The 11,814-nt window shown below is 38.9% G+C and overlaps 1 protein-coding gene and 1 long non-coding RNA gene across 3 annotated transcripts in view; both read left to right on the forward strand.

The window, feature by feature from the left end:
• Positions 1 to 1,285: 1,285 nt before the first annotated feature.
• On the forward strand, positions 1,286 to 3,436 carry LOC106517849 (uncharacterized). Its single transcript, XR_001310256.1, has 3 exons — positions 1,286 to 1,296; positions 1,468 to 1,685; positions 3,356 to 3,436. It is a non-coding gene; the product is annotated as an uncharacterized LOC106517849 (long non-coding RNA).
• Positions 3,437 to 6,691: 3,255 nt separating this feature from the next.
• LOC106517850 (myosin-9) overlaps positions 6,692 to 11,814 on the forward strand; it is a 38,326-nt gene continuing 33,203 nt past the window's right edge. The window contains exon 1 of one of the 2 annotated variants that reach the window (XM_014008883.1): positions 6,692 to 6,868. The gene's annotated coding sequence lies outside the window, so the exon portion shown is untranslated. The remainder of the gene's footprint in view (positions 6,869 to 11,814) is intronic. The other variant, XM_014008884.1, reaches the window with a different exon arrangement.

The following is an 11,814-nucleotide window of genomic DNA, read 5'->3' on the forward strand; positions in this document are numbered from 1 at the left end:
TCCATGTGGAGGCAGTGCTTATAAGGCTGAGTTCACCTGAAACTCATCAGACTGAAGAAGTCTCTTGGAGGAGAGACGAAATGTTTCACTRAAGAAGAACCCATCCAGAGGACCTACATTTTTTTTTCTTTTTGATTTTTTCTACCTGGATTACTGAGATGCATCAGGATATCATCAGTGTGGTTTTGTGGACCTGAACATTAGACTTGGAGAGTTTTCTCTTGAGATGGACTGGAGACACCCAAGAACATAAGGTTTTCAGATATCTGCGATAACTCTGCAACTATRAAGAGAGAAAAGTTGTCAAAACTCGAGCTGCTGCGACTCACACAAGAAAAATGAGAACCCCCATGAACGTTTCAAGACATGTTGGAGAATTCCTGCCAAAAGTACCAATAGCCAACTAGTCTCCAGTTGCAGAGATCTGGAGCTTAGGTAAACCCTTCTACTACTTTATTACACTTCTTCTTTAGCCTCACATTCCACATGCCCTCCACCTTGACGGTACGTTTTGGGTCATTGACCTGCTGGAAGACTCGTCTATGATCCATGTTCAGAGATCTTGCAGAAGGAGGAAGGTTCATGTCCAAGTCCCATTCTAAAGCATTGCCTTCCATCTTTGTGTGTTTTTTTAAGCTAATATCTGGTTCCTCTCTGCTGAAATAAAGAAGAAATAAAGATTTTTCTTTTAACTTTTCCCTTTTCAGGTGTTGCCACAGTGAGTAGTTGTTGTCCACCTCACTCTGTCCTCTGTGTCCTCACTCCAGCTACCTCAACGTTCTATCTTAACAACATCCACATACAGTATGTCCTCTTTGTCATTCTCCTGGCAGCTACATCCTTCTACCAATGGTATCCACTGTCCCTCCTCTGGACTTTGTAATGACTGCCTCTGGCCTTTGATGTGAAAACAGATTGCCCTCCTGAGCTACAAAGAATCTTGAAAGAAATCTGAAAAGATGATGAATAAATGTCAGCTTGGACGTTGCAGCTTCAGGATCTGGGTCAGCCCATTAACTCCCAGATCTGACACGGATCTGAGCTCCACACAAGAAGAACTCAGACGCCTGCTCTCCCTCAAACAGTCACGCATGAACACACACACGACTTAAACAGCGAGCGTTATGGGTGATCAGTGCAGTGTGCTCGTCGTTGTGAATGGGTTTCTTTCCGACTGAGTGGACTATATAATGGATTCACACACCCTGAATTACAGACACACCCTGCTGCTGTTACAACCAAGCTCGGGAGGAAAAAGGAGAGGGAGACAGGAAGCAGAGGGAGGAACGTGGTGAGGTCAGAAGACTCCATATTTGGTCATTCATGCCTTCATTTTAACCAGGCATCTCTTTCTCTTCTGTTTCGTCACTTCTACTGTGAAATGCTTGGAAACTTTATTTTGACAGCTTGTTTTTGATTTTTCCCCCCCCCCCCTACCCCCATTTTCCTCTTTTTGTTTTTTTCCAGCATCTGGTCCCACTCACAAAAACAGTTTCACCTTTGACCTCTCAGATTAAATTTTCTCTGCTTCTTGTTCATTTTGGGGCAGGAATCAGGGGTTAYTGATTTTTCCAAAGCAGTCACTGGTGTCATCTGTGCTTTCCTCTCCATACATGGAGTGCCAGGCAAGCAGCTGAATGTAAAGGAAAACACTCAGACACATTCCTCTGTTACCGACACACACGGTGAGCGTAAATCACACTTTGTGTTGAAAATGGAATTTAAGGAATTTGCCAGGGAATGTCCAGTGATTTAAAGTAACTCTTGAGGGGGAAACAGTTGTGACTTTTTATTGTGTGGTGCAATGAGTGTGTAGTTTAACGCACATGTTCCCTGCACTGTTTGTGTCGGAGCTTGTTTTTCCTGTCTGTTATCTGGCAGCGAGAAGACAAAACAGAGGTCACGTGTTTGTTTGTCTGAGCAGAACTGCTGGCATACCTCTTTGAAGTTCAAGACTCAGTGCGACGATCTTTTCACTTAAAACCACAGATTGAGATCAGAAAGTGTTTCTTCTTGCAAAAGATTTTTATCTGTATCTGTATCTTTGAAAGCAGTGCTTAAATATTTTGCATGTGTGTCACTGAGGAGCAGAAAAATGTAGGTTTTTATTCACTTTAATAAGGAGGTGTAAAAACCATTAACTGTCAATATCTTACCTGTTGCAGATACCCCTTTGAATATAGATTTATAGTTTACGACCTGAGGTTTTTTTTTTATGTCAAAGTGATTCTAAACGCTATTTCTGAAATCTTCACATTGTCTTTTTTTTTTTTGCACAGAAGTCAGGGATGTTTGTGTGGGGAAATGGCAGCAGTAGAAGCTAGTACTTTCCGTGGATATGTAATGCCAAGATTTTAAAAATAGGATTCATGTGAAGTGCCTGGAGTTGTTTTAAGATGACAAAATCCTCTTTTTAAAGTGAGTCAGTTTGTACTGAGTTGACGAGCTAATAAAGGCTAAAGTGAGTTTTGTTGTCTTAGAACTATTTTCAAAAACTTGTAGTGACTTGTGCCAACACAGCTTTTAAACTTTTGTACTATCACAAATTTGTAATTATACAATTGTTATTGCAAAAAAAAAAAATAAAGTTGTGACATTTTAGCCAAGAGTGCTATAGCTAGCTGCAGATGCTGTTTAAACTTGCAAATAACCATAGGATTCTATGTCAAAAATGGTGATGCACAATTGGCTGTAGTGCAAACATTTTTAATATTAAATTATGAAATTTTGGGGACTGGAGTTGCTTTAAGTCAGTTATCTTTGATCTTGGCTGTGTTTGGACTAGCCATTAACTCATCAGTCAGATCAGATTTCAACTGTTTCTCCAAATTGAGATTATTCAAAGCGTAATCGACAACAGTTGTTTTTAACTTTCCCACAGAACCGCACGTCACAGTCCAAAAATAAAAAGGAGATGTTTATTTACTGTGCTGCAATTCTTTCTTGTGATATTTAAATACAAAACAGCTGATGTTTGTCATGTCTGCAGTTCAGTAATTGTCTGAGTAAATGTAAGGATTTCTGTTTTCTTCATCTTCTCTGGTGTCGCAACCTTCTATTATTGGCAACWGTCACTAATGATTTCCGAAGTGCCTTTTAGCAGATTTACATTGATATGCATCGGTGTTAAGCTAACAGCTCATCAAATCTTTCATAAAGAGAAGCTTCTTTAAATCTGCAATGTCATTGTTTTTGCAAACCCAGTCATGTCAGTAGTTTGATGAATAACCAAATGATCGAGTTTCAGGGCTCGGTCAATCTCAACCTGTCAATAAAGACAACTTTGTGCAATCACTGAAAACAAAAGCTTGAGATCTTCTGTCTGTCTTTTGATTGTTAAACCTCTTTGAAACAGATTTGATCTGGAATGAATCTGAACAACTTCAACTTTGGATCAACGATCTGTGACAATCTGGAGACAACACAACTCCCTGTGGTTAGTTGCAAACATGATACAATAAAAACTATTAGATCGCTCCATGGAAGTGTCTGGAAGCAGTTGTTGTACAGGTGGGGCTCCTGAATGAAATGTTCCAGCTGGTGAATCTTTAAAAAAAAAACACATTCAACAAATAGATGCTAGCACTGAACGCTGCATAAAATCACTTTTGTTTGTGGCCATCAAACTGCAATAATTTATCTTTTGATACCGAGCTGTTATTAATGTGGTAACTGTCATTATTTACATTTTCCCCACTGTTGTTGAATTACCACACCTCTTAAAGTGACTGCTGGGAGCTGGGAACAGTGACCCAGAAAGGACAGAGTGGCTAGAGACTCATTTTTATTCTACCTAATGAAACGTCATAAATTCATTTCTTCTTGGAGATAAAATATATTTGAGTTGGACTGAAAACTGTTTGGCTCATTCATTTAGTAAYATTTGTATTTTTCGAGATATTTCCCTTAATTTACAAATAATGTTCTCTTTGAAATCTGCTTCAACAGGATACTTCATCTAGTTCTGTCTTTTTATGCTGCTTTCAGTTTTTACCTACTTTTAGCTAGCCTTTTTCAAGTTCTAGCTCGCTTCTTGATAATTTTAACCTTCTACTACTTTAGGCTGACCGTTGCCATTTTAAATTATTTGATTTTTTTTTTGCTAGTCGCTAATTTAAGCTGACCGATGCTTCAGCTTGTGTTGGTCAATTGCTATGTTTAACCACTCTTTTGCTACTTTAGCTTTTAGCTATCTCATCCCTCTTCTTGCTAGCCTTTTGCTTCTTCTAACGTTTGACAATATTTCACCTCYATCTTTAAGATCTTGTCAGCTTCATCAGCAAATTTCAGCATTTAGCGCTCAGCACAGAATTTTCACCGTAAATTAAATAAGTGGACATTTGAGTGTTAGCTTTATATATACAGTATTATGTTTTACAAACTAGACTGTAAAACTATTGTTTTTTTTCATCGCATTTCAAATGCTCTTTTATTTATTGCTTTTTAAATCATTGCTTGTTTTGTGAAACAGGAAACGTGTTTGCTTTCAGTCTACTTTTTTTAACGCAATGGTAACAACCTCAATCTCTTTTTGCACACATGTCTTTTTGGACTTGCACAACACTTTGAATAAAAGTATTACGAAAATCTAAACCTTTTTTTGAAATCTTTTGAAGTGAATCTTTGGTTTGACAACAAAGAACAGGTTAAAAAACACCTGGGACATGCTACACTGAAATATTTTGACATGCTGTTTGGGTTGATCTAAACAGATGTAAATTTTCAGCACTTCACTTTAAAATAATTTAACATTTCATTGCTGACGCTCACTTTGTGCCTTCAGCAAACACGTTCATACTGTAACTTTCTCTTCTGTGTGAACTTTGGCTCTCTGTCTCTGCAAGACTTTTACGACTCCATTATCAGTTTCCATCATCATCTCTTCTTTCTCACCACAGACTTCTTTTATCTGTCTATCAAATTGTAGAAATCTGTTTCAGACACAAGTTTTCTAATGCTATTTTTTTCGTGATAATCATCGTTCACAGCTACGAGACATTCCTTTTAGTAGAGAAGAAAATAAATGTCAGGATTGATTTGGCCTGTTTTCCCCTGTTGCATCAATCAGATTATCACCTGCAGCGGTTCTCAGACGTTGTTGACATGTCTGCTCATGAAAGCAGGTTTTCCAGTTTCACTGTTTACAATACGTTAAATAACTGTGCGGCACTTTAACAGTGATTGGTACAAAACTATGACTCCATGTAGATTTCCTCACACTGAATTATTCTAACAATCAAACAGGTGYACAGTTAATATCTTACCTGTTGTAGATAGCTTTTTGAATGACCCAATACTTGAGAAAAAGTTTCGGTCAGACTGGATTAACAAGTTAACAGCTAGTTTGAAGACCAAATGGGATTTTTGACTTCTTAAAACAGATTTGTCAACTTTTAGAAATGCCTCATGCAAATGCCATTTTGTAAACATTTCCACCATCGTTAATTTTAATTTACATGGTTGTTTACGTGTAATTTTATGGGTATTTGCAAAAGCAAAGAGTAGCTACGGCTAGCTGTAGCTCTTCTGAACTGTACTGACGAGCTAAAGGTCTGTTTTTCTTATTTGGGACAGTTCAAAGCGCTATCTGCAAGTGGTAGGACATAAATYGTTCATAACTTTTCCCCTGAAGCCCACTTCAAAGTGACTGAACACATTCATTTAGACTTCAAAATATACGTCTATAGTTTGTCAAAATTACATTAAGTGACTTTTTATGGAATATTTAAATCCTCAAAATGCAATTAGGAGCCAGCAGGGTGGGATGGTATCATTCTTATTAGAAAAGTCACTATTTGTTTAAGTTCTTCATGATGACACGTTTCAAGCTCATGAGCTGAACAGACACTGAATCATCCTCTGGGCCACTGTCTCTCCTGCGCTGCTGACCTTTGACCTACTGTCACAAGCCAGAAAGCAACTTATCCATCCCATATATCATGAAGAGGTACGCTGTTATTGTACCACCTTTGAATGTGCATAGAGTAAAATAATAATAATAATAATCCTTTATTTGTCTTGCACTGGAATTTTCTCACTAAGACATACAAAGGATTATTACATTCCATACATTATTTATTTTACCAGACATGGTTGAACCACTACAAGAGATTTTCCTGAAGTTTAAGAAAATAATGATTTGACTTTCCAATGACAGCATTATAAACTGTACTGATAAGAACAACAGTATGGTGAGATCAGTCTAATCGCTGGCAGCAGKGATAGTACAAAACAGCTGGAAACATCACCGCTACTGGTTTTCAAAGCCAGCATCGGCTGGCACATGAAGGGAGACCCTGAATGGAGCTACCCAACCTGTGACTGACTGGTACTTATATGGTCATAAAAAACCCTTAGCATGCACATACCACGCTAATTAAACACGCATTCATCGGCAACCCCTCTCTCCACCCTCCTCTCAACTCTTTCAAGTTCAGTTTTCTCCCACTGTGCTGTTTGCCTTGCAATGCAGCTCTGTCAATCATCTACATCTGCCCGCCTTCTCGGAACGTGATTGGTCCAAAGACTGTGGTTTATAAAACAGCGGCAATGATTGGTCCAGACACCATGGCCTGTCTCCGCCTCCTCCTGGACCGCACCCCGGCTTTCAGCCTGAAGCGGTCTAGGAACTGAGTGAAGTCAAAGCGAGCCAGTAAGCAGCCGGTAGAAGAGGGCGGGTAAAAAAAAAAAAAAAAAAAAGAGAGAGACTGACTGAAGCAGAGGGAGGAAACGAGCCTTGTAGTGTAGTCCGAACTCTCTGCGAAGCTGCTCTCGACGGGAAAAGAAGTTTGACTCGCGGCGACGCTGACTGAGCCCTCCGGTTGTTGATAGCCACCTTCTCTGAAAGGCGACCAGCAACCAAAAGCAGGTAACATTAGCGCTTTTAGCTAGCACTTTTTGTTCACCGTTTGTAAACTCGTTCAGCCTCGCAGCAAGTGCGGCGAACCAGGAAGCACGGTTGACTGCTGCAACTTCAAACCGAAGCTGGGTGGAGTTGGACCTCACCGTCACAGATTTAACCCGGGCCATTATATGTTTAACCAAACCGCAATGGAAAAACATTTATCGGGCTATGATGTAATGCACGGGCCGATTTTAGATGTGCAGGTCAATAGACGTAGCCAACTAGCAGCTGGGGGGCAAGCTAAAAACTTAACGGTGGAGACCGGAAGTGACTCGCTTGAATGAGTTGTTGGAAAGGCCGGGAGGGAGGACGTGGTTTCAGCTCATGTGGACGCGAAATAAATGTCAAACTAAAGTTTTTGAACACCGACGTGGCTGAAGACGTATATGCTTTAGCCTGTGGTTGAACTTTTTGTTGTTTTGCGGTCGGTTCCGACACTGTGTGGTCGGTAACATCATGTCTGACTGGCAGAATAACGTCAAAGGTTTACCGGCCGACTTAAGAGGGGGGAAAAAACCGAGCTGTGCTTTTCCGCTGGCTTCATCTACACTGAACCAGGTTATCTACACGTTTATTCACTCTGTCATTGCTTCTCTATAGTCATGCTGGCAGCATAAAGGAGAAATTTTATATAAAAAAAAACTGTATTGACAGTCCCTTGTATGTCCATGCTTTTTTGACTGGCATTTCATTGTAGATAATCCCAATCAGTGCTGTTTTGGCATATTTTTTAAAATTAGGATATCTTAGATAACTGCCATGTCAGTTTTTAATAAGCTGTAAATATCTGCTTTAATATTAAAAACCTAATGGTCAGTTTGATTCTTTATATAAAGCTTTAAATTAACTTTGAGTGCTTAGTAAAACAAGAAAATGCTGTTTTATATGAGCTATTTTAAAGGTCTGGTGTGATAGAGGTGTGTGTTGGATCAAAAACCTCAGTACAAACAGGGTAAAATATCTAGTTTTTATAAAATGCTCTGTAATTAAAGATTGATCTGGGGGAAAAAAAGCTTGGACTTGTTGTAGATGGACAGTAATAAGGAGTTTTACTAATGYGCTATAAATTTATAGGTTTGAGTAGCATAAAAATGCAAGGGTTGTAATTTTTTTGCCGCGCACTTAAATATGATGAATAATCGACTTGGCAAAACAAGTTTATTGTGGCATTAAATTGTTGGGCCTCTGAATCAAGTTGAACACGTTTTGTTCTGTTACCCAACAACACTACCCACATCTTTTCCAATAATAGCATTATAAACTCTCAAAGATAATCAAACTAAATGGCTTTAAAGTCTTTTGAATGCTTCAGCCAATGCTGATGTTTTTTATTTTTTCATTTATCCTAATTTGCATAAAGAAAACCACAGTTCATTAAAAAAAATCACAGTGTATCTGTCGCCTTCTCATCAGGTTTTATCCTGCTGTGTCATGTCACATCCAAACAAGAGTTGTGCTTTGTGAGTACAATTAGTTGGCACGTCAGCCATGTTTGCACTCAGGGAAGCAAACACTTTGGTATGCACTGCACTCCCTAATATTTTTGACTATTGCAGGTGGTGAGGTATTTGGACCAAAAGGAGGTCAAAGAAAAATGCTTGAACTCAGCATTAAGGTTACTGAGTGTAAAAATTGCTTTAACTCTGGCAATCTTTTACTCAAACCTGCAGTGCTTTTTCAGGGAGTGAGCAGAGGGCTGTATTGATCTCGAGTTTAATCAGAACCATAAGGTTCAGCTGTTTTCTGCCAAGAATCGGTAAAATCACAAAGTGTGTGAGCTGATGATTTGATACACTGGCATAGACACCACAAACAAAATAAATAAGTTAACACCCACGTTAACTGTCGTGTAAACTTTTTTATCAAGTTCATATTTGAGGATGATATTTTCCAACTGTGATCTCGTCATCGAAGAGTTGGGTTCATTCGCCTTAAAAAGTCATACCGGGTGACAGGCGGTGCATCACTTCCTGTTTGTTGGGTTCGAGTCATTTAGTTAAGTCAAGTCAGGAYGCTGCATTGTGAAATCGCTCCTCTGGAGGCCAGTTCAGCTGACTTATTGCTAGTTTTAATGTGTGTGGAACCCCCTGCACAGCTTATTGCATTCCATCATTCGTGTGTCAGCAGTGCCCATGCACAAGTCCCCGCCCCCCCCTCCCCGGGAGACTTTTGTTCTATGGACTAGACAAAATTAAATGCAGACATTTTTATCATATGAACAGGGAGCTTGGGTTTCAGGCCATTCGGTTCTCCTGTGACATTGTTTGAAAATGTCTGTGGATGTTTAGCATGGTTTAAGGGCAGTGTGACAACAGTGTGGCTGTCTTCTGCAGTTCTGAAATTACTGTTGGTTAGTTAGTTGGTGACTTTTGACTGCTTTTGTTGGCCGATAATCTCATGATTTCAGATTATCTTGCTACTACAAACAAGAAATATGAGAGGTTAGAAATTCTAAGAAACTTCTTATTCTTTATTGATACACTTTAATGTAGTGATTTGTGTGTTTTTGCCCTCCTTCTGCAGCCCTAAATGGTTAATTATCACCCACATTTTATTGAGGCATGCAGTCTTGTAATTATTGCCTCTGTGTTCATTTGTTTGTAAAGGATTTCTCAATTCTAGACATTTCTGAACAAAACTCAAATTAATTCAAGATGGCCATCACAAATAATCAGCCAAAACAACTGCAAAATAACTATCACTCAGTCAGTTTTACAGATGTTGAGCTAAAGTTTGGTGTGGTTGTAGCTTGAGTCATCCCCCAGCACATACTTAGTCTTAACAGATTGCACAATATCTTTGTTTAAAACTTTGGCACGCAAAGCTTCCTTCAAGGGGCATGACTTTCACTGCATATTGTTTTTTCACCAATGCATTCATAGATATTTTCTTAACCCAGAGAAATCTTTTTGTAGTATATAAACCACTTGCCTGGTAAAAACCAGACCCTTGTCCTTCACTTTGCTTCGTACGAGGGTCTGGACTCTCGGATATAGAGAAGCGATTGTTGCTGGAGGCGTGGCCTCTGCTGAAGTTTAAAATGATTGGATCGGTTGGCTGCGATGTATGTCGTTGTGAAGGAGGCTAAGCTAAGAAGCTAACCTGAAATCGCATGTGCTGTAAACAGCCCTACTGAGAGGAGAAATATACCGAGCCAAACGAGACGACTGTAAATGAGAGCTGCTGCTTTGTCAGACAAATTTATTTTAATTTGGAAGCCTTATCAACACAGACTGGCTTCATTCACTTCCTCCACTGCCGCATGCTAAACTAACTAGCAGACACTGCGCAGAAAATCGACGTAGTTCAAAACTCCTCCTTCTGTTTGCTGATTGGCCCAGGTGAAATAAACTACAAGCAGACACTGCGGAAAATCAACGTTCTGTTCTCTGATTGGCCCGAATGAAATGCTCCCAAAGAAACCCGTCTCTATGGGAGAAATCCCAGACGGAGCAGTGAAGAGAAACTAGAATTGAGCGGAGCTGTGTAGGAAGGCAGTGGCCAGCCTAATAAAACATTAATGCCTAATATGGTTTAAGATGGAGTGAACATAGTTTGATGAAAAGTTTATATTGCTTTTAGGACTGTTTCTTTTAGCAGTAAATGAATCTAGTGAAGCAAGTAGCTGTGTAGGTTTAGGGTTGCTTGCTGCGTTTCTTCTGATGATAGCTAACTTTAACCAGTTAGCATTCACCTTCCATGTCGTCATCCCTGATGGATCCACACCTTTTTCTTGAACGACTGCATCCGAATCCATCTGCACTGGCTGCACAATACTGGGAAAAAAAGGAATTGTTTTTATTTTTATTTTATTTTTTTGTTTTGTTTTGTTTTTTTAACCCTGCGACATGAAAAAATACAGAAATTTTCAACAGATGATCTGAAGTTGAAAAACACTTCAGGTTATGCTGCCATCCTGCCATCTTGTTGACGATGAACCTAAAATTATCTTACCTTTTTTATGTTCATGTTACAAGCATGTTTTTTTTTTTGTCTGTATTAGAGAGTTATTCTGCTGGGAGTACTTGTTTGCTTCTATCATGTGCAAATATAAATTTAGTTTTACCACTAAGGTTTGTTTGCCACTGGCAATAAACAATCTAATGTTTTGTCTCTGTCTTTCTTGGTTTCTGTTTCGGTCATGTATAACCGTATTTCACCCCTTTTACTCCTGTTGTCTGCAAATTTGCTCTCTTCCTTGTTTTCATCAAGATCATCAATGTCTTCCTCCACAGCTCGAGAATTCACCAATAACACTTCTTTCAAACATGTTGCCATTATTGTCCCAGAAGTTTCAAGACAAAATAAGAGCTTTAGCTTTTTTTTTTTTTGACACAAAGCTGCCCATTTCCACTAGCAGAAGCAACCTGTCAAAATAAAATCCATAACCATTTAATGCAATGACTTATGTTTTAAGTCTAGAGGTGCCAAAAGTGGGACCATTGACCAAAATTGGCCCTCCAAGCCATTTGATTTGGCCAGCCTGCAGTTGCCCTGTTTCTAGGTTGTAATTTCTTATCATCCCGTGTAGAAACACAGCATTTCCACCTACAGTCACCCCAATGATTATATAAGCAACTGTAGTGCAGATAGTTTTCACTATTTGTGCTTACTTTATCTTTGAATTATATTAAAATTAAACATGAAATACAAGTTAACTACAAGAGACATAAAGATTAGATTTAAGCACACACATAGATTTGTCACACTTTCTAAGACCACAAATGCTCATATTTTATCATTATATGAAATGTCCCATGAGCCTTTACTTCCTGAGCATACATCAAATTTTCTGCATGAGCCAAAAAAAACAAAAACCGAAAAACGTGGGCTGCTGAACTTGCTAGCTTAATTGTAAAAGAAATAAAAAGGATTTTACTCAGTTTTTGCACTTCATGTATTATTATTAT

Source organism: Austrofundulus limnaeus, unplaced genomic scaffold (genome assembly GCF_001266775.1).
Source record: "Austrofundulus limnaeus strain Quisiro unplaced genomic scaffold, Austrofundulus_limnaeus-1.0 Scaffold53, whole genome shotgun sequence".
Taxonomy (NCBI): Eukaryota; Metazoa; Chordata; class Actinopteri; order Cyprinodontiformes; family Rivulidae; genus Austrofundulus; species Austrofundulus limnaeus.